The sequence below is a fragment of the Equus przewalskii genome, chromosome 13 (assembly GCF_037783145.1).
Source record: "Equus przewalskii isolate Varuska chromosome 13, EquPr2, whole genome shotgun sequence".
Taxonomy (NCBI): Eukaryota; Metazoa; Chordata; class Mammalia; order Perissodactyla; family Equidae; genus Equus; species Equus przewalskii.
The window spans coordinates 64379370-64403887 of NC_091843.1; the positions used below are offsets into that span (position 1 = coordinate 64379370).

At 33.5% G+C, this 24518-nt stretch overlaps 1 pseudogene; it reads left to right on the forward strand.

Annotated features, from left to right (window-relative positions):
- The first annotated feature begins 264 nt into the window (after nt 1-264).
- On the forward strand, nt 265-22532 carry LOC103542018 (protein BTG4 pseudogene; annotated as a pseudogene).
- Nucleotides 22533-24518: the final 1986 nt, after the last annotated feature.

Consider the following 24518-nt stretch of genomic DNA (forward strand, 5'->3'; position numbering starts at 1 on the left):
GCCTCGTGCCCCAAACAGGTCCATATCCTAATCCCAAGACTCTGAATATATTCAGTTTTACGACAAAGGGGTATTAAGGTTTCATACAGAATTAAGGTTGCTACTCAGCTGACTTTAACATAGGCAGAGCACCCAGGGTTATCCAGGTGGATCCAATTTCATTGCAAGAGTACTTAAAAGTAGAAGAAGACAGAAGAGTGAGTCAAAGAAGGATGTGAGCACTGAAGAAAGGCACAGAGAGATGCAACACTGCTGTTATTGAAAATGGAGGAAGGGAGCTGTGAGTCAAGGTGTGTGGGCATTATCTGGAAGCTGGAAAGGGCAGGGAAAGAGCTTATCCCCTAGAGACTACAGAAAGGAGGGCAGCATCTGCTGATACCTTCAGTTTCTTTTAGCCCAGTGAGACCAGCGTTGGACTTTTTTGTAAAGAACTATAAGGTAATAAATTTTTGTTGGTTTATGCCACTAAGTTTGTTGATATTTGTTAAAGCATCAATAGAAAATGAATACAGTACATCATACTTTTTGTATGACAGCAGGAAAAAAGTGGACAAAACACTGTGTAAGCCTATATATAGTATATGCATATGTGTATATATATATATGTTATATATATATAACAATGTGAATTGACAAAAACTTTAGTTGAGCCAATTTGACAATACTGTTCAAAATTTAAAATATGCAGTTTGTCTCTCTCTAATCCCATTTCTGGGAGTTTATCCCAAAGTTATATTTACACGTACAGAAGATGATATATGTACAAAAATATTGATTTGAGAAATTTTTTAAACTTAAAAAATTTGAAATAACCAAATATAAATCAAGATAATTGCATTATGTGCCTTTGTGTTTCTGTGAGTATAGTGCTTTCACAGACTATAACAGCTATAGCTTCAGAGAAAGACATCTTGGCAGATGAAGATAGAGTTGCAGGTTAATTACTTTCAAAAGTGTAAATTTTTGAAAATTTGAATATTGTACCATGTATACCATTATACATACATACGTTCATTATACTATCATATCATGCATAACACCTTATTAGAAATCAGTTGGTGAATTTAAGAGTTGACATCACATAAATTTCAGGACTAACGGATTGAGATTTTTTTAAAAAGGATACAGACGTGTGGGTGAGTCGGAAACTTAAAGTATACTTGCTATTCTAACTCTGGCCATTCTAGCTCTGGCTCTTCTAACTTTTTATTGGGGCTAAACAGCTTTTCTGACCGGGAGATGAAATTGCAACAACAGTTTTCTTTGTTACGAGATTAGTGAAAAAACATAAGTTGAGTAAACAGCAAATAGAAGACTTTGTAAAACAGTTGATGACAAACTTGTTTGAAACATACAGAAGTCACTGGTACTCTGGTTGCCTTTCTAATGGGCAAGGCTTCAGGTATGTCGGGATAAACCATTAGAATAAAGATCACATCCTAGAAAGGGCTCATGCTGAAAGTGAAGTGGATTTTTCTCACCCTAGACTTCCGAAGGAGAGGAGCATTTAGGTAGATCACTTTGAAGTTTGCTATAGGTATGGTGAGAAAAATCATCTATTTACAGTTCTTCTTTTAAAGGCAGATGGGAGGAATGAGGACTCTCCCAGCAAATCAGTTATGTTCTTGGTAGAGCCAGATTAGACTGCTCCTCTGCCACTTCCTTCAGTGAAGAAAGTTGTAACAAAGAACCTCAGATAATTCCTGAAGTCAGCAATCCAAAGAGTATTTGTCAGATTGAAAACTTGAAACGACTCTTTTAATATTGGTTCCAAATCACCCACAAAAAGAATATGGTGATGGCCATATGGGCATCCTAGGGAATGTTTATCAAGTGTTGTATAAGAACCCTGAGGGTCATAGGCCTGTTGCTATACACAGGGTGGGCAGGTACCCCTGGGTCAAGACAAACTGGTAATATACAGCGGCTGGGCATTTGGTAGGATAGAGCTCAGAGGAGCTGCTTTATTTTCTCTAAAATGAAACAGAAAATGTAACCACAATAGGGACAAGGGTACATGATGGTGAGTCCTCTCAGAGATCTTGACTATGTTCTTAGCTGTACTTTTAATTCTTATTTAATTTTATATGACGTTTTCATGTTAACACTAATGAATCTACTCAATAAAGTAATAACAGAGTGAAGATATTGACCTGTGATAAGATTCAAAGAATTGTGAAAAGTAACAGTTTAAATAAACATACTATGTTTTAAAATTAAATTTTAAAAAAAGGACACAATATAGTATTAAGAGTTTCGAATGATTTAGAAATGCTTGGACAAAGCATAAACATCCCTATATACTTCAATTAATAAGGATTGAGATTCATTAACACAAATATACCTTCTAAGTCAAAGTACTCTTACAGCTCTTGAAATTCTTGCCACATGATCACAAATGCTATGATTGAATAGTGCTCTGAAAAAAACTGACCACCACAACAGGCAAGATCTATATAAAATCTTTTATATTATATTTAAGCCCAATTCTGGTAAAATTTTTCTCTGAAAACTAAAGCGGAGATTTTTTTAAAGCAATAAATTTTTCGCATAAAGAGTTAGAGTTAGGAGAGCTGAACCCTTTCCTTGTCCATGCCTCCTCCATGCTTTCAGAGAAAGCAATTTTAAGTGTGTCACAAGGTCAACTGTGGGCTATAAAGTAGAAAATCCACATTTTTCCATCTTAGTTTCATTGCAGAATTATATGATTTCATAGGAGAAAAGGAGATGAAAAGGAGAAATGGCATGTGCTCAGCTTTAGGCCTGATTAAAGGAATTAAGTTCTAGCAACATATAAAAATGACAATTACTTACCATTAGACCTAAGAGCATCTGAGAGCTGGAAGGAAGCATAAATGTCTGCTTGCACAAACTTGTCTTTGTATTATGGGTTAGCTACTGTCATCCCCAGTGGTTTAGTCACAATCAACCAAACAACTACAGGCAAAACTGGAGCTTGAATACATTTTTCTTTCTTCCCTAGTGGACTAAGCATCTCTCATATTTGCCTGCCCAGCATCAATTAGTTTGAGGAACTGTCTCTATTCTACTGCACATGTTTCTGATGTCTACCTGTTACAGACCCTCAGAAGCAAAGAATGGACTTATGACCTAAGTTTTCATTGGGGCAGTTTTCTTTGGGGAAATTTTATCGCGGTAGTGACTTATTGGGATAGTAGTCTGTTTGAATTTAATCATGTTGGCAGTATCTTCAAGAAATTTCTCATGAGTCACAGCTTTTGAAAACTGAAATTGCTATCCTTTCACGCTAGTAGTGAAACAATTAATCAAGTTTTACCCTAGGTTACCTGAAAACGTGGGGCTCTGAGAATGTAACTTTGGAGTCTAAGAAACAGCTCTTGAAAATCAATTTAAAGGAAATTAGAAATCAGATCTGGAGGTGGGGTGGTGGTTTAGGGCAGCACTGTGATAGATAGATAGACAGGCAGACAGACAGACTATGGATGAGTGGATGAACAGATGGCCAAAGAATGAAAGAATGACTGAGAGAATTCTTGGCACTGTATCAAAATTTTAACCTCAAATAATTAATAAATAATCAGGATTTTTCTTGATCATGGACTAAATATTTTTTATTCTTGTATGAATAAATGATAAAATTAAAATCAAAGATTGACTCTACAGATTACAACCACCCATAATCTCTCATGTGACATTAAAATTTTGATCAGGACAGATATAACATTAACAATTGGAATGACTTCTGACCCTTCTGAAACAGACCTGAATTTACCTGCTGAAGAAGGTATTTGTCCTTTCTAGAGGAAGGGCAGTAATCCCCTTACAAGGAAGCCCATACTGTTTTTCTGCTGAAATGTAAGGTCTGGCAAAATGCAGAATCAGAGGAGAAAGAAGAGAGGAATAACACATGGAATCGTAGGAACTTGATTTCATCAAATATATGGGGAATATGTGTATATGTGATTTTAAGGGTGCTCATCAAAGAAAACTGAAACATGTCTTTTGTTCTAGCTGAGATTTCTTTGTGGTTCTCTTGCTAATTTCTACATTTAACTTGCAAGCTCAGAGTCAGATGCTACTCTAGTAGTTTGGTGGGTTGGCCAGCACAAAATCTAAAATGGGCCAGTTTAATAAAAACAAATTAACGTAAGGCATTTTTAACAACATAGAGTATGGAAGTCAATGAATTGAGGAACAGAAATTGATTTTAATCTATCAGGTATTATTGGCCTGTCCCTGCCATTGCTATACCCTCTGAAGTGGCCCAGAAGAAATCTCTTCAACTTCGCCATAAGAAGTAGACCAGTGTGATAACGGCCAAAAATAGTTTAATGTAAATATAACAACTGCAGTTTAAATACGCAGTTTATAAAGTATTACAACATAAATGCTTGTAAAGTCCCAACTCGGGTTAGCATGTTTAATATTGCCAACATCCCAGATGCTGTCTGTCTCATACACCAATCTGATTTCTCCACCACTCTCCACTTAAACGAAATCGGTGTCTTATATTTATGGTAATCATTTCCCTGATCTTCTTTCTACTTTACCTGCGTAAGCACTTGTACCTCAATACTATACAATAGTTTATCTGTTTCTGAACTTTAAGTCAAATCACAGCATTTATTATTTTGTGTCCAGCTTCTTTCACTTAAATTTTCCTCTTTGAAATCTATTTTTGAACATGTAGTTGCACACTTTCCCTTAGCATATACACTTCCCTTAGCGTATATACATTGTAAGCATATACACGATATTGTTGACTATTGGGTTCTTTCAATGTTTTGGTTGATAGAAATGATGTTACTACAGCAATAGTCGAGGCCGTTGTTCCTCTCCCTGACAGCACTGGGTGTCATCAGACTTTTCAATTTTAGCTTTCTTGATGGATGTGAAGCTATATTTCATTTTTATATTAATTAGCATTTCCCCAATTGCTAAGAGATGTATTCATTTGGACATTTTACTGTAATTATTATCTTACTTTGTTGTTGCATCATAAATATTTAAAGCATTATGGGTACCAGCATTGTGTCAGATCTGTTTGTTGCAAATATCTTCTCCGACTCTGGGGGTTACATTTTCAGTCAATTAGTCATATTTGGTAGTGTATAGAATTTCTTAATTTGAGTGTTGTCACATTTCTTCTTCTTTTCCTTATGGCTTGTGCTTTTTATAGCTTGTTTAACGAGCACTTTCTATTCCAAGTTCGTGAACATAATCTCATCTATTAAATTCTAGAAGTTTGAAAGCTTTGCATTTTAAATGTAGTTCTATATTCTACTTGGGATTGAATTTTTGTATGTGGCATAGGGTAGTGTTTGAGGCACATTTTTTCCCCATATGGATGTCTAATTGCTTCATTACCATTTACTTAAAAACAATGTAGAATGCCACTTTCACCTCAAATCAAGGACCAATTTATGCAGAGGTGTGTTTTGTGATCTCTGGTCTGTTCCACTGGTCTGTATGTTTATCTCTCTGTCAATATGATGTCTCCTTAATTACTATAGATATAATGACCTACACTGTTTCATTAAAAAATAAACCATCCTTGTTTCTCTTCTTTAAGAGTGTTTTGGCTATTACTGGTTCTTATTTTATATAATTTTTAAGGAATAGCTTGTCAGTTTACACACAGATACAAACAAATGAGCTGTGGTTTTGATTGTGTTATATTGAATCTATACTATGTTTATAGTGATGCCCATCTCTATATTTCTAACTCTCCTAATGTGTGAAAATGTTATGCCTCTCCACTTAGTTGTGTCCTTAGTTCACCACAATAATTGTTTAGACATTGTTAAAAGCAATATTAAAATTTTGGTATATTTACTCCCAAGTGACATTTTTGTTACTATTGTGAATAGTCTTCTTAACATTTCATTTTCTAAAATTTTGTTGCTGAAAACAAAAAATGTTTTATAGTTTTGGAATTTATGTTCAGTAAAGAACATATATTTAAAGTATATAATTTGAGTTATGTAGATTAAGCCAATTTTATTCTAACATTTATATAGAAACTTAAAAAACAGACAGCTCTCCCTGTCTTCGGGTTCCACATCTGTGTATTCAACCAACTCATATTGAAAGGCCTATGATGGTTGCATCTGCACTGAACGTGCACAAACTTTTTTTGTCATTATTCCCTAAACAATACAGTATAAGAACTATTTACATAGGATTTACATTGTATTAGGAATTATAAGTACTAGAGATCATTTAAAATATACCAGAGGATGTATATAGGTTATATGAAAATACTATGCCATTTTATATAAGGGACTTGAACATCCATGGATTTTGGTACCTGCAGGGGTCCTGGAACCAATCCCCTGCGGGTACTGCGGGATGATTGTATATGTAAATGACATAATACACACATTGAGTTTTCCCATCAAAGAGCAGGATGTCTCTTTAGTGATTTGTCTTTTTAAAATTCTCTTAGCAGTGTTTTGTAGATTTCAGGGAATAGATCATCTGTATTGTCTATAAAATTACTGATGCTATTTTAAATCATTTTCTTTCTCTATTTTTCAATTTTTAATTTTTGAATATAGAAATAGAATTAATGTTTCTATATTGACTTGATCCTGCAAAATTGTTAAATCAAATATCTTAGTGTTTTTTGGTGGATGCCTTGGAATTATCTACATAGGCAATTTTGTTTTCTGATAATAAAGTTAGTATTACTGCTTCTTTCCTAATTTGTACTTATTTTTCTCACCTTATTGCACAGGCTAAGGCGTCTGGTGAAATGTTGAATAAAAGATGTGAGTCCACACCTTTGCCTTTTTCTTGGTCTTTGGGTGAGAGCAGTGTTTTGCCATTGATAAAAGTTTGATAAGAGGTGTGGAGTTTTCATAAATGCCTTTTGTCAGCTTGAGGAAGTTGTCTTTATTCCTATTTTTCCTAGTGCTTTTTATTATTAGATGTTGAATTTCGCTAAAACCTTTATCTGTACCTACTGAGATGATCACGTTTTTCTATTTTTTTTTTCAGTCTGTTGATAGAGTGAATGAAAGTAATTGATTTTAAAATGTTGTATCAAGTTCGCATATCCAGGATAAAACCCACTTGGTCACAATATATTAATTATCTATATATTGAAATTTGACTTACTAATATTTTGTTAGGAATTTCTAAATATGTTCGTGAAGGATATTGGTCTATAGTTTACTCGTAATGCCTTTGTCTGGTTTTGGTATTATGATAATTCTGGTCTCAAAGAAGTGTTAGAAAATGTTTACTTTCTTTTATTTCCTGAAAAGAGTATGTTACGAATTTATTTCTCTCTACATGTTTTGTATAATTTCCCCATGAAACCATCTAGGCCTAGAATATTCCTTCTGGAAAGTTTTAAACTACGAATTCAATTTGTGTAACATATTCATGACTATTCAAGCTATCTGTTTGTTCTTGAGAAAACTTTAGTAGTTTATGTCTTCAAGTGATTTTTCCATTTCATTTAACTGTGGAATATATTACCATAAAATTTTTAATAATATTTCTTTATTATCCTTTATATGCCCTTCGGATGTCGAGTGACATCTCGCTCTGTCATTTTTGATAGGATTAGCTTGTTATTTCTCTTCTTGATAATTCTGGCAAGACATTTATCAAATATATTGATCTTTTCAAACAATGAGCTTTTGTTTTTCTTCTATTGTGATTGTTTTCTATTTCACTGATTTTTGCATTTTAAATATTTCTTTTTTCTGGTAGCATAAGGCTTAGTCTGTTCTTTCATCTCTTATTGTGAGAAGCTTACGTCATGAATTTGAAATTGTTCTTTTTTTCTAACACAAATATTTAGAAGCTTTAGCTACATTCCACTACTTTGAACATATCACATTTTTTTTAATTTTGCTAAAAATATTTTGTAGTTTCTCTTGTGATTCCTTCTTTGACCCATTGATGACCTAGGAATATATTGTTTAGTTTTCAAATACTATGTTAATTTCTTTGTCACTTTCTCTTACTAATATCTAATTTATTCCTGTTGTCAGTGGACATGCTTTGTATTATTTTAATAATTGTAAATTTATTTGTGACTTGTTTTATGGGAACGAATGTGGTCTATCTTGGTAAATGTTCTACGTGCACTTGGAAAGAGCACCCTTTATGTTGGCATGGGGTAAAGTGTTCTATCATTGCATTTAAGTCATAGTGATTGACATTCTTTAAGTCTTCTATATTTTTACTGATTTTCTGCCTTATTTATCAAACGTGGTCTTGGAATCTTCAACTATCATTGCAAATTTGCTTATTTCTCCTTTCAGTTCTATTAGTTTTTGTTTTATATTGTTTTATGTAAGGTTTATACACATTTACACATTTAGTTTTGTTGCGTTTTCTTGTTGAATTGACCTCTTTATTAATTGAAGTTACCATCTTTATTTCTTGTAACATTTTATGCTCTCAAATCTATTTTGTTTTGCCTTAATATGCTAGTCCAGATTTCTCTTCATTAGTGTTAGCCTGGCATATTTTTTTCCGTTCTCTTTTATTTAACCTGAGTTTGTTATATTTAGAGTGAGTTTCTTGTAGAGTCACTTTTCTAGGATTTCTAGACACCAAGGCCTCCCTGACTCTCTTATAAAATCAGTTGCTTGCCAGACTCTTGAGCTCCCACTCACTCTCCTTGGCCTGAAACTCTTTCCAGGCAAAGTGCTGTGTTAGTCACAGGGCTCTTCTCCTTCGTTCCCCTTTGCTCATGAGTCACTGCCTTGTGCTTCCTGTTGACCAATGCCAAAAAACCGTGTTTTCCTATCTTTTGGCTGTTTATCATGCGAGGCTGAATATGTTTTCTGTTATCTTATATGGTATGATAAGATATAACAGATTATAATCCTGTTGCTATATTTTAATCTTGGGATATTTGAAAGATTCAGATTTTCAATCAGACTCACACAATCCAGAGATCTTACCCTGTATTCAAACTTACTACTTGTTTTAAGAGTATAAGCAATTGCAATGTATGGGAGAAGATGTCAAGGAGGAGCAACACAGCTCGCCATTTAATTTTGGGCTGTCGTGAGAAGTGTTTTTGACCAGGTTAACATGTGAAGTCTCTGAGGAATATATGCAATTACACAGTTTTCATAGAGGAGTCATTTTGGACATGAAAAAATTCCACTTTCTTCTTAATTCACATCCGGGATTGAAAAATTATGGCCCACTGTGTGGCCAAATGTGACCTGCAGCTTGAACTAAGAATAGCTTTTATATTTTTAAACTATTGTTAAAAAAAAAAAAGGAGAATATGTAAGAGACCATATGTGGCCTGCAAAGCCTAATATGTTTACTATCTGATCCCTTTACAGAAAGAAGTTTTGTGTCAGTTTATGTGATAATCTATAGATTCCATAAGGAATATGGCAGACTAGATATATACTGTCACAAGGATTCTCCCACTAGAAAACACCATTTGTTTGTTTGCCGGGGGGTCTGTCAGTATTTTTAGATTTGTCTAGGTTACCTTCTTTATTTCCTGAGAACATAATCTCTGTACTGTAAGGAGAAGCAATGGACAGATTACAAACTTGCTGAGTAACTGTGTCTTTCTTGTAAACATGACTATATTAATTTACTAATTTGAATAATTGATCTATGGGTTATTTTATATTATGTAAACAGCATATAAATCATAAACATTTGTTTCCAATCTTCACATATTTTTTCAATTTCTCATTTTACTGTACTGGTTAGAACCCTCAGTAGGGTATTGAATAGAAGTAGCAGGAAAGGGAAAAAAATTTGTGTTTTCTGATATTTTCCTGAAGAGATTTCCCAAGAGTTAATTTTTTAATCTATTCATAGAAGCAAATTTTTCTTTTGTCTCATTAATAGAAAAGTAGAAAATTACATTGAAAATGTCCTTTTTAAAGTTTCTATTCATTTACCTCTTTTGGCTTAATTTGCAATTTCATATGTAACATTGAGAGGGAAAATTAGAGCATTATTTTCAGCCTTCTTTCTTTTTTGAGTATATGCATTAAAGGATAGAAATTTCCTTTTAAGCGTGACTTTGCTTGCATGCTTCAAATTCTTATGTGTAGCATTATTGCTGCTACTGAAGTCAACTCATTTAAATATTGATAGCTTTTTTGCAAATTCATTAGGATTTTATACATATATGATCACTTTTCTGCAAATAAAAATTGTCTTTATTTATTCATTAAAAATTTTATACTTTTTTTATCTCTTTTCCCCTCCCTCCCTCCTTTCCTTCTTTTATGCTTTATTGCATTCTCTAGAACCTACAGAAGAATATTAAAGTGATTAGAGTTGAAAACTTGCTTTGTTCTCAATTTCCAATGGTAAGGAAAAGTAGCATCTTGCTATTAACATGTGTGCTTGAGTCCTTTATTATTGATATTGGTAATTTCTGCTACATCTATTTTTATCTTAAGCTTTCCTTTTAATAGCTTATTAATTTCAATTATCTTTTGAAAGGACCTGTGTTTTTTGTTGATTATTTTGTTTTGTTTTACTATTCTTTGCCCTGTTCTATTTCATTGGTTCTTTTTTTGTTATTTATTCTGTTAAATTTGGATCTCTCTCTTTATTAAGGTGGTGGTTTAAAAAAAATTCAAACATGCTTTTAATGATAAGCTTTAATACTATGAATATCCCTTTGAAGCAGCTTTAGCTGTGTTCCACACATTTTGATATACTTTATCTTAATCTTCATTGTAATATCTTTTATTTTCCTTGTGATTTCTTCTTTGACCCATGGATATTAAGTGGTGTACTGTTAAACATTCTAATATTTTGGAATTTTAATTGTGATCAGAAAATTTACTCTGCATGATTTAAATTGTTTTAAATTTATTAAGACTTTACTAAGACTTAAAAAAAAGAAGCCAGACTATGATCTGTATCAGTGTGTGCTACTTTTGCACTTGTAAGGATGGGTATTGTGATGATGTTGAGCGAAGCATTCCATATGTGTCTGTTTGGGTCTGTTAATTGATGATATTGATTAAGTTTCCTATATCTTTACTGATTTTTTTAAAATCTACTAGTTATTTTTGAGAGAGAAGTTTTTAAATCACCAACTATATTTATGGATTTTTCTGTTTCTCCAATAAGTTTTGTGAGATTTCACACATATGATTTGTACATATCTGTATATACATATTTGTACAAATCTGTACATATTTGTGATTGTTATGTATTCTTAATGTATTCACTTTATCATTAACTATTCCTCTTATCACTATACTATTCTTTGATCTTGAGTCTAAACTACATAATATTAATATAGCCACTCTAGCTTCCTTTTGACTAGTGGTGGCATGGTATACACATTTTCCCCTATTCTTTTACTTTTTACATGTCTGTGACTTTGTAGTTAATGAGAGTTTATTTTAGGCAGTATAAATTAGGTATCAATTTATGTTCTTATTTAGATGCTTTGTCTTTAATTGGATGTTTATACCATTTAGTTCATAAAATGGTTATGTTTAAGCATATCACTGGCTATTTGTTTTCTATTTGTCCCATTTGGCATCTGGTTTTGCTTACTTTTTTCTCTTTTCCTTGTATCAATTTATTTTTTAAAATTCCTTTGTATCTTCACTATTGAGTTATGAAATAGAATAATATGTGTGTGTATAGGTGGTTGCTCTAGGGTTTTCATTACACATTTTTATCTTTTAATAATCTACCTTAAAATAATATTGTACCACTTCATGTATACTTTAGTGCTTTACAACTATATAATTCATTTCTTCATGTATTTGTGCAATTGTTATATTTTCACTTCTACATACTTATGAACCCCACAATTTATTGTTATAGTCTCAGTTTAACATTCCGTGTTCTTTAAATGAGATTTTTTAAATGATAAATGCCTTATTTTTACCCAAATATTTATTTTCACCTGTGTTCCACATTTACTTTTTGTAAGTAGAAATTTTTATATGTTATATGTACTGGTTAATTTTATGTGTCAACTTGTTTAGGCTATGGTGCCAGCTGTGTCATGAAACACTAGTCTAGATGTTGCTGTGAAAGTATTTTTTAGATGTGATTAACACTTATAATCAGTAGACTTTGAATAAAGAGGATTACCCTCCATACGTTGATAGGCCTCATCCAATCTATTTAAGGCTGTAAGAACAAAGACTGAGGTTTCCCTAAGAAGAAGGAACTGTGCCTGAAGCCTACAACTTAGAAACTATGCCTGAGTTGACAACCTAATGGCCTGACCTGTGGATTTCAAATTTAATTATGGACTCAAGACTGTAACATTAATTCTTATCTGCATTTCAAGCCTGCCGAATTTCTCTATGGATTTCAGACTTCCCAGCGCCCATAGGAAACTATGTGAGCCAATTACTTAAATGAATCTCTTTCTCTCTCTCCCTCTCAGGAGAACCCCACTGATGCAGTATCATTTTCTTTCTGTGTGAAAAGCTGTCTTTAACATTTTCCGGAGTTCATCTGTGTTGCCAATGATTCTCTCAACCTTTTCATTCCCAGAAAAGACTTTATTTTACTTTGATAAGATATTTCCACTCTGTCAAGAATTCTGTTTTGACAGTTTTTATTTTTTCTTTTAGTACTTTAAGTTTGTCTTTCAATTGTCTTCTGGATTGCATAGTTTTTGATGAGAAGTCTGTTGTAATGATGATGCATATTCTTCTATACCCAATTCTTATTTTTTTGTTTTGGGCTGCTCTTAAGATTTTCCCTTTGTCACTGTTTCTCAGCAATTCATTTATTATGTTCCTTTAGCAGGTTTTTCTTATAATCATTCTGGTTGGGATTAGATTCTGCTTAGGATTCAGTTTCTAGGATGTGTGTTTTCATAGTTTATAACATTTTCCACCATTATTTCTTCCAATAACATTCTTGTATATGGTCCTCCCCACCCCCCACAGCTTCCCTTGTCCTCTGAGTCTGAGAATCTAATCAAATATGTTATACTGCTTACAGCTTAATTTCCTGATACCTTCCCTCAAGCCACTGATGCTCTGTTCAGTTATTTTTCAATGTTTTTTCTCTATGCTTTATTTTTAATTTCTATTGCTATTAGATTCAAGATCACTGATCATTTCTTCTTCCTTGTCTTATCAGCTGTAATCTTGTCCAGTGGAGATTTGTTTTTGTATTATATATTGTACTTATGATCTTTAGCGATTCAATTTGGGTCTTGTTATATTTTTTTCCTTATCATATTTATATATACTTTTACATCTTTGTGCAAGGAGTATATCTGTCATTGCTTTCAATTTCTTTCTGCTGATTCCATCATCCCTTTCATTCCTTGGTTCTTTTTTTATTGGCTGCTTTTTTTTCCTCCTGACTTTTGTTCTCTCTTCTTCAAACATGTAGTGATTATTATTAGATTTTAATTGTTGAGTGCTGTAACTGGTTTTATATCTTTAAGGAGTGTTGGCCTCTTCTTTCAGGCAGTTAGATTGTTTGGTAACCAGTTGGATCACTTCAAAGTTTGTTTTAAAGCTCTTTTTTGTGTGGTTCTATAGTTGGCTTTATTCTAGGGCTGAGGTCTTCTAAAGCATAGCACTTTTAGTTTTCTAATGAATGTCTTGTTTATTAATGTCTCTCCAGTTTGGTTGGTGAAAACTAATAATTTCCAGCCCTGTATGAAGTCTGAGAATTGTTAATCTTATGGTTATTAGGTAATTGTTTCTTTTTCTGAACTTTTTCTTGTCTACCGTTGATTGCTTTCATTCTATCTTTTCACAGACTGGTCTTCAGCCAAAGATTCAGTGGGACCCCATACAGATTTCTGGAGTTCTTTCTTTGTTTAGCTCCCTCAACTTGGCTAATCTGTCATACAGGTTCTAGCCATTTGTCTTTCCTGAACTCCATTCTCTGTATTCTATTTCAAGAGACACTTCTATGTTCTGTTTTTAATTTCTCGCCATGTGCCATTGAGAATTGTTTCATGTCCCAAAAGTGTATACAATGATAAGGCTGACTGAATTTGTTTCCCTTTTCTCGGGCATCACAGTCTTTTGTTGCCTATTGTTTAATGACTGAAAATTGTTCTTTCCTAAATTTTGTCCAGATTTCTTTTTGTTTATGGTGGGATGGTAATTCTGGATCATTTCATTCCTTCATTGCTGGAAAAGTCTCATGCATTGTTTAAAAAATGCTTTGCTTATTTTCCAAAGTGGCTTAGTCTGTTCAAGCTGGCAGAACAAAATATCACAGACTTGGTGGCTTAAATAACAGAAATGTATTTTCTCACAGTTCTGGAGGCTGGAAGTCCAAGATCATGGTTCTAGCAGCTTTCAGATGGCCACCTTCTCACTGTGTCCTCACATGGCCTTTGCTCTATGGGAACATACTCCTAGAGTCTCTTCCTCTTCTTATAAGGACACCAGTCCTACTGGATTAGCGCCCCACTCTTTTGACTTCATGTAACCTTAATTATCTTACGAAAGCCTTATCTCCAAATATAGTCACATTGGGGATTAGGGCTTTAAGGTATGAATTTGGGAGGGAGGGATTCAGTCCATAACACAAACATATAAGAATATTCTAATTATGTATCTATGTAATTAAATACTAGCTTAATTCGCAGAATCTTTATGATATCAATTTTTGAAATTTTTCAGGAATTGCCTCATAGCTCAGGATATGGTCCTTTTCTAATCTCTTCTGATTGTGCACAAAAAATAAAGTTTATCCTGTAGTTTTTATGTCTACTGATTTGCCAACTCCATAAGAGTCAGGAGAGGCTAAAGTCTCTGGGGCACAAATGGCCCCAGAAGATGAGATCAGTATCCAAAATTTCTCTCTTCTCCTTGATCTTGGCATTGTAATTCTTCACTGCATTGTTAGCTCTCTGATTCCTTCAAATGCCAGCCCCCTAATTTTTCTGATTGTCCTCAGTGGAGCAACTGGTCTGAATTACCTTGTCACCTGTTACAAAAGCATTAAAAGGACTCCTTACTTGCTCATCTTTTCTGGTTGGAGATGCTGATGAAAAAGTCAAATTGAAAGGGGCTTTCTTATCTCAATACCTATAAAAGGAGGGAGAAATGCATAATATCCTCTTAGCTTTACCCTAAAATACATGTGTCTAATTTCCCTGGGTAACTCTATATTGAAGGAGAAATACTGCAGTAATATGGATTTCTAAAAACATGTTAATATCACGACCTTTTTAATCTGTCAGTCAGTGTGAAGACATATGAGACAGGCAATTATATAAATCCTGATCCGTTTGCTCCTGGTTTTTAAAATGAGTCTTGAATTTATCCCATGCTTTTTTCCCCTCATGCTTACAATATTTCTGTTCCATATACTATTGCTACACAGCAAATTATGGTACCAAAAAACATTTTGTTATCTTCATGGATTTTGTAAGTCAAGCATTTGCATGCAGCACATAGGGATGGCGTTTCTTAGCTCTACAATGTTTGGAGCTTCTACTAGAAAGAATCAATAGCTGGCTTATTTTACTCATCTCAAGCTACTGAAAAGCTGTACTTATGAAACCTGGGTTCCCATTTGTCCCTGAGGAGTTGGGGCAAATATGTATTGAAAAGTCATAGTCTGTTAAAGGCCATGAAGAATTATGGTCTTTGTGATCAGACAATGATTTTCAGAAGGCTAATCCAGTAATGCGTTTAACCAAACCCTTTCCTTTAATGACACTTCAATTTTATATTTTCAAGTTTTATATCATGGATGCATTGCCTTCTCCTTCAGAGGGGAGAGATGCATTATCCTATAAGCTCCACTACGTAGTGTTGTGAACAAGGAGTATTATTGATGGACCACTGGTTCTGCTATCTTACTGTTGCCAGGAAGACATTGAACCAACTATTCCAAAAGTAATCTGAATATAGTTAATGTAGTCTTGAAGACTGAAGGCTAAAACTCTTTAGCTAAAAACTCTTAAAACAACTCAATTGCTTATCAGGAAAGTTTTTTGTAATTACAGAGCCTTTGATAGTTTACCAGGAGTTCACAGTACTCAAAGTTATACTTTACCTGAATGCGTTATTAAGGTTTGTTGGTGTGTTTTTTTATGTTATGCATTAGTCAATCCAAAATTTTCTCCAACAGAAAAATTTTATAGCCACACTCAGTGACAAATACATGTGTTTGTCTTTTCTGCATTTTGAAACAAACACAGAATAATTTTATGATAAATATCCTCTGTTCATGGACATTTCATTAGTTTTATACCTTGCACAGGCAGGTTCTTATTAGATTTCTAAACTTTCACAGGGAAATTTCATTCCTTATTAACCTCAAATTACTATTAAAATATGAATCTACCTACAATATATAGCTGGGTACTTTTCAGAGAATATAACTATAAATTTTCTATATTATGCTTCTCGATGTCAAGATAACCCTTCCTTAGCAATATAGAAGGAACCGTGTAGCTTCCATTTGGAGATGGTTCACGACACAGCTACTGAGGAAAGCCATATCCCTGATTAAAACTCTTCTGACCATGACTGCGTAGACTATGAAGAAATTTGAAAAAGGAGATTGGTAGATGACCTAAAATGAAAGAGAGTATTTCAGTTTGCGTCATTCAACATTCCATAGGAGTTTGCTATTATTCAAAATTTGTCATTTTTCAATTTCTGGTTTTATGTTTATCTTATAAACTTCTATACATCGAATAATTTATTTGGGTGTAATTTGAGATAGTAAATTAGAGTGATTATAGAGTTAATCTTTTAAGTTGGTATATTTAAAGCCAGATTTTGACCCATTTTATATGCTTTGAGAAGCAATATCTGGACTACCCAAGTGTTTGTGTCAAGTTTTCCAAAACTGTAGTAACAAGTGTCTAGAAGGTGGCCAACCCAAAATTTGGGCAGCTTTCCCTGTTATGCAATTCATCTCTTCTTTCACAAAAGACCTCTTTTAGATCATTCACAGATTTAACCAAATCCAAAATGTCTTGCTGAGCTCCAGCTTCCTTAGCTCATCCTCTTGCCTCCTAACAGTTTCTTTCATGTGGCCAAAATGAAATATAATTAAAAAAAAATTCAAGTTTAGTTATCAGGTATAAGGGAGAAAGAAGTATGAATATTTTGCTATGGAGTTTAGCCTAATTATATTGGTAAAAATTGGGGCTTTACTTCTCTACTCAAGCTCACTGGTGACATCAACTGTCAGCTGTGTGGTCACAACATATTTCCATTCAAAAATTTTATTGTGATTTTATGTGTTATTCCTTGCGAATATCCCTTAAGGATCAAAAGTTAGAGGGGGGGGATATTATTACAGGCAAGACTCAGGTATTCTTGGTTCTCTGAACATGTTAATTGTCTAATACTTCATTTATCTGTACATTTTAAGGCATATTAAGTACGTCCAAATTAGTGTTTTTCTTTTTCCACTTCCTAGAGGTGTAATGAAGTGAGCACTGAATAGATTATCTCAGCTTCTAATTTTTTTCTATAGTCTGGATGAACTAGAGTTTACATCTAGACTAGTACTATTATAAATCCAGGGGAAAAAAGCACCCAGAAACATAAGGGATAAAAGGAAAGGTAAAAGACATGGAATTATACATCCCCCGACTTCCCAATAGGTTGAATAGAAAAGCTTCTAAAAAACATATCCAAACTGTTATCAACTGTTATCTCTTATGAGAAAACTGAAGTTAAGGGTTGGTGACCAAGCGTTTATGGTAGGATTTGGTTTTGATTTTCAACTTTGCTGTTTGAATACTTTTACACTGAATGTATTTATATATTCCTCCTTAGTTAAAAAAAAAAAAGTAGGGGGCTGGCCTGGTGGCACAGTGGTTAAGTTTGCACATTCCGCTTCGGTGGCCCGGGTTTGCTGGTTCGGATCTCAGGTGTGGCCATGGCACCGCTTGGCAAGCCATGCTGTGGCAAGCATCCCTCATAGAAAGTAGAGGAAGACGGGCACGGATGTTAGCTCAGGGCCAGTCTTCCTCAGCAAAAAGAGGAGGATTGGCAGCAGATGTTAGCTCAGGGCTAATCTTCCTCAAAAAAAAAAAAGGAGAAAAAAGTAAAGTATGAAATATAAATATCTAGGGAAATAGCAGCAATCATAACAATGAAAAGGATAGCGATCAGGTTATTTTGCTTTAATTTTATACATTTTTGTGTTTACTTTCCTTTTACAGCTAGAGTGTATTCATTCATATTCGCAGCACTTACTTTTTAATACTTTTTAACTTGACATTGGCAGGTCAAGTTTCTTTCCTTTCCTCTCTTCCTGGCTTTTTCAGATTGAATTACTCACCTCTGTTTCAGACAGTGAAGTCCTCTGTTGTTGCCTATCTGACACATTAATAATGTCAATTGAATCCAAGATGTAAGCTATATTTTTAGAGTATGGTAGAAAATACTGCGGTAAGCTACTAATCTGTAAAAATGCGTTTGACATAGCAGCCCTATGGAAGGTATCCGTGTCATTATTGAGTTCATTCATGGATTGGCTCATGTTCCTGCCTCCTGAAAATTGCCAATGAAATAGGGCTTTATTCATCAGACAGCCTTATATTTTTTTAATGAGGAAATGTTGGTAGGTGTTAATGTATTTTAGAATGTACAATGGTAAAAACAGTTTGTTTATCGATATTACATAGGCCTAAAGATTTTCATATCTTTTGCTAATGTAAGATGTTTCTAGCATTTAGGAACATGAGTTTAGCAGAAGAAACATAGCAGCTTAATGTGTATTAATACATTTCGAGATAACTCAACAGCGTGCAACTTTCCATCTTTTTCATGAACAATTAGGAATTCTCGCATTTATAAATATATCTGAGGAACCAGTATAAAGGGAAGAGGAGTTAGTCCTTCTTAATAATTAGTTAAAAATTTAACAAGAATTTACTTTTGTATTTACCCAATGAAAATATATTTTGAATGCAAATATAATCACAATTTTTGTTTTCAGAATTTTTACTTGCTATTCTGCTTGAAAACACCTCTGCACAAATGAGCTCATTGACAGGCCATTCGTATTCAGATCTCAGCTAAATTGCCAACTCTTCAGAGAATTCTTCCTTTTAGAAATATCCCTTTCTTCTCCTTCCCCAATCCACAGCACCATTTAGCAAATTTTCTTCTAAATCTTTAAAAACTTTTACCACTCTTCCATTATCTCCTTGGTATCTTTTATTTACTTGAGTATTTTTTGTCTCTTAAAATAATATTTAAGCACTATAATAGTAAAAAATATACTCTTCTTTGTTTATTCCTGTATCTCCATTATCTAGAAGAACATGTAATATCAAGTAGCTACCCTAAGGATATTCTTGAATGAATATATTTTAATTATTGAATAAATACCAGCAAATAGGTAGCAAGTCCAATATCACTCTATTGATGTGCCCTGCCCTCACCTTGTCTAGATTGTATTTCATCACAAACAAAACATTAGGCTTTTTTGCGGTGCCAACAGAGATGGTCAAACTATAACCATCACTGAGAGTTTTCTCAGTTGTATGGTTGGCAGATGCTGGCTTCCACAACCATGCAAGTGCTGCTGCTCTGTGTTTTACTGAAGTTATGTTTATCTAGCTCCCTGCCTGGTCTATCAAAATCCTTCTGGGAGGGAATTTCTGCATTCACTTCCCCCTGCACTGAGGAAACATTGAAAACAGGTGAGAAAATTTCAGTATCTCAAGTAGCCAGCATTTATTTTGAGAAACTAAATGTTAAGCTTCTAAATTTAGATTCTGACTAATCTAAACTCGAGATTCTAAATCAATTTTCTATTTTCAGTATTATTAGCTGACATATGTTTATATTTCACACTGAGCAAGGATGTTGGGCCAGCAAGTTTTCTAAATATTTATGTTCTTATTGAGGTACTTCCCGTCAAGATTGCATAATAAATAAATGCTATGAAGCACTTACTCTTCCCTAAATAAATTTGGATAAACAAACATAGATGTACATGTACGTGTAGATACAGAAACAGTAAGCGTAGACAGGATACTAATTTTTAAGATGTATAAAATAGATAGCAGGGCTCAAAAACAATAATCATATAGAAAGGAACAGAAATTGAAACATAGCAAACAATAGAGAGAACATGAGCTTGCCGTGCTCTAGGTGTGGCAGTAGGCAGTGGCATCTAAAAGTTCAGTTCCGGACAAACAAAGGGAACTAGAAACACTGTACAGGAGATGGGAAACTAAATCCAGTCTTATTGCTTGAAGCCTGTGTCCAATCAGAGTCTATGTCAATGAGTGAAAAAGTATAATTGATTTTATCTCAAATTAAAAAAAAAATTTAAGATACGGATTCTCTTGCAGTTGTAAAAAATAATAGAGATCCCATACATTCTTTCCCCAAGTGATACCATCTTGCAAAACTGTCATATCACAATTAGGCTGTTAGCATGAATACAGTTAGAATACAAAATATTTCCATCACTCCAAGGATCCGTCATGTTGCTCTTTTACAGCCACATCAGGCAACCACTAATCTGATCTTCATCTCTATAATTTTGTCACTTCAACAATGCTAAAAAAATTAAATCACATGCTATCTTTTTAGGATTGACTTTTTTCACATAGTATAATTCTCCGGAGATTCATCCAATTTGTTGGGCATCTCAATAATCTATTCTTTTTTATCGCTGAAAAGTGTATTATGGTATGGATGTACCAGTTAGTTTAAACATTCATTGTTCCATTGAAGGGCATCTGAGTTGTTTCCAGTTTTGGGATCTTATAACAAAGCTGCTAAAAACATTTGGGTGCAGGTTTTATGCTAACACAATTCTTTGTTTCTCTGGGATAAATGCCCAAGAGTGAGATTACTGGTTTTATGGTCATTGTATGTTTTGATTTAAGAAACAGGCAAACTCTTTAAGAGTGGATCTACCATTTACCTTCTGGCCATGTAATGTGATCTGCTTTTCTCCACACCTTTGTCTGCATTTGGTGTTGTCATTGTTTTTGTTTTGTAAAAAAGGTTTAGTCATTCAGATATGTGTATATTGACATCTCATTGTGACATTTACTTGCATTTCTCTAATGGCTATGATGTTGAATATTTTTTCATGTGCTTGTCACCTGTATATCTTTTTCTGTGAAAAATCTCTTCATATAATTTGCCCACTTTCTAATTGGATTTTTTTGTCCTTTTATTATTGAGTTCTGTCGATATACTATTGACATAATCTAGATACTAGTCTTTGTAAAACATGTAGTTTGAAATATGTTCTTCCACTTTGTAGCGTGTTTTTTTCATCTTTACACCATCTTTCACAGAACAAAAGTTATTAATTTTTGAAATACAATTTATCAGTTTTTCCTTTTATATGTTATACTTTGGTACCAAGTCTAAGAACTTTTTCCTAGCCCTAGATTTCAAATATGTTCTCCTAAAATTTTTATAGTCTCATGTTTTACCTTTTAGTCCATGATCAATTTTGAGTGATTTTTCTAGGGTGGGAGACTTCATTTCTTTTTAACCTGTAGAGATCCAGTTCTTCCAGCACCATTTTTTTTTAAAGCCTGTATTTTCTCTGCTGAATTGCCTTTACATAGTTGGACATATTTGTTTCACTGTATTTCTAGGCTCTTTGCTCAGTTCCATAGATCTAGATGTCTATCCTTTCACCAATACCACACAATCTTGATTATTGTGGCCATGTAGATTTATATGAATTTGCATAGTCTTGGATGAGTTATTCTAGTTCTGTTGCTATTCCATATAGTTTTAGAATAATCTTGTGTATAAAAAAAAAGTGTGATTTTTGAGAGCAACTGTGTTAAAACTTTATATTAATTTGGAGAAAATGGATATCTTTAATATATTCCATTTTCCCATCTGTAAAAATGGTGTGTCTCTTCATTTATTTAGATGTTTGGACTCATTCATCAGCATCGTGATTTTTCAGCATACAAGTCCTGTACATGTTTTGCTATATTTACACCAAAGTATTTCATTTTCTTAAGCGGCTGACATTGTAGATTTAATTTTGGTATATTTGTGGTTGTTGGTAGAGTTTTAAAATAAAATCTTTTGTTTATCATGTATCATTTATCCTGTGACCTGAATGAACTTGCTAATTAGTTATGCATGCATGTTAAATTTCTTAAGATTTTGTGTTTAGATAATCATGTCATCTGCAAATGGGGGTAGGTTTATTATTTCTTTTCTAATATATATGACTTTTATCTCCTTTATTTGCTTTATTAGACTTCTAGAACTTCCAGCTCTATGTCGAATAAGAGTGCTGACAGTGGACATCTTTGACTGTTAATATTTCGGATTATATTGATTTTCAAATATTGCACCAGTCTTACATTTCTAGAATTAGCTCCACTTGGCCATGGTGTATTATTCTTTTTATATACAGTCATGTGCTGCATAGCAAGGTTGGGGTCTCTGACAGCCCACATATATGATGGTGGTCTCATAAGATTCTAATGGAGCTGAAAAATTTCTATTGCCTGGTGATGTCATAGCATTGCTCAAGTTTGTGATGATGCTGGTGACAGCTCCACACTTGTTACTGTCGCTGAAGACCTTCTGGTGGGACAAGATGTGGAGATGGACGACAGTGATATTGATGATCCTGACCCTGTGTAGGCCTAGGCTAGTGTGTGTGTTTTGTGTATTAGTTTTTAACCAAAAAGTTCAAAAAGTAAAAAAAAAAATCTTAATGGAAAAAACTTATAAAATAAGGATATAAAGAAACTGTGTTTGTATGACTGTACAGTATGTTTTAAACTGTGTTATTACAAAAGAGACAAAAAGTTAAAAAAACTAGTTTATAAAGTAAAAGTTACAGTAAGGTAAGGTTAATCTATTGTTGTATGAAGAAAAATTTTTTTAATAAATGTCTTATAACCTAAGTGTACAGTGTTTCCAAGGTCTGCAGTAGTGTACAGTAATGTCCTAGGCCTTCGCATTCACTCACCACTCAATCTGACTCACCCCGAATCTTCCACCTTCTAGTCCTGCAAGCTCCAGTCATGGTAAGTACCCTATACAGGAGTACCATTATTTTTAATCTAATTTACCGTATATTTACTGTACCTTTTCCATGTTTAGATATGTTTAGATATACAAATACTTACCATTGTTACAATTGCCTACAGTATTCAGTACAGTAACATGCTGTATAGGTTTGTAGCCTAGGAACAACAGGATATATGATATAGCCTAGGTGCGTAGTAGGCTGTACCATCTAGGTTTGTATAAGTGCACTCTGTGATGTTGCCACAACACTGAAATTGCCTAATGACACATTTCTCAGAATGTTTCCCTGTCGTTAAGTGATGTGTGACTGTACTGCTGAATTTTATTTGATATCTTGCTAAGGAATTTTGTGCCTATATTTATTATGGATATTGGCTTGTATTCTTTTTGTATTAATTTTGTCTGGTTTGGAATCAGGAAAATAATAGATTCTTAAAATAAATTGGAAGTGTTTCCTCCTGTTTTATTTTCTAGAGGATATTATATAAAATTGGTGTTAATTCTTCCTTTAACATTTGATCGACTTCTTCAGTGAAATTATGTAGGCCTGAGAATTTATTTGGAGGAACTTTTAAATTACGAATTCAAATTTCTTAGAGTTGTAGGCTAATCACATTATCTAATTTGTATTAGAAATGTTGTGGGAGTTTTATATTTTCAAGGAAGTCGTTCATTTCATCTAAGTTGTCAAATTTAAATGTGTAGAGTTGTTCATAATATTCCCTCATACTTTTGATATCAGCAGGGTCTATGGTGATATTTCCTGCCTCAGATCTGATATTGGTAATTTGTGTCTTTATCAGTCTTGCTAGAAGTTTATTAGTTTGTTGTTCTTTCAAAGAACCAAATTTTTGTTTCATTGATTTTTCTAAATCTTTGTTCTCTTTCAAATTCCATTTATTTCTGCTCCTCTCTTCATTTCCTTCCTTCCTCTTTCTTCTGTGCCTGTTTTGCTCTTCTTATTCTAGGTTCTTGATTTGGAACCTGAGATTAATATTGTGAGATTTTTCCTCTACTCTAATGTATACTTTCATATGTGATCAATCCAAAAGAGGGAATGAAATGGAAAAAAAAAAAGAAACAAATTCGTGTTAGAAAAATAATTAGTTTTATGGTGGACATAACCCAACTGTATTAGAAATTATATGTAAGTAAACAAAACCTCTATGCAAATTAGTAAGATTATCATAATAGACTTTTAAAAATATGCTGTTTACAAGAGACACAACTTGAAGATAAGGATATAGAACATTGAAAGTCAAAGAACAGAAAATATGTAACATACAAAACTAATCACAATAAAGGGGATTTTTAAAATATGGACATAATATATCCGTCATGTCATGTGATGAGAATGGCACATTACCTCAGTGGTTTACCTACCAAAAAACATAACCTCAGTTTAATCGTGGAAAAAACATCATACAAACTCAAAGAAACACCTACAAAATAATTACACAGTACACCTCAAAAATGGTCAGGGTCAGCAGAAACAGTCTGAGAAACTGTCACAGCCAAAAAGTGACTAAGGAGATGTAGTGGCTACATATAATTTGGTACCTGGATGGGATCATGAAAGAAGGAAAAGGATAT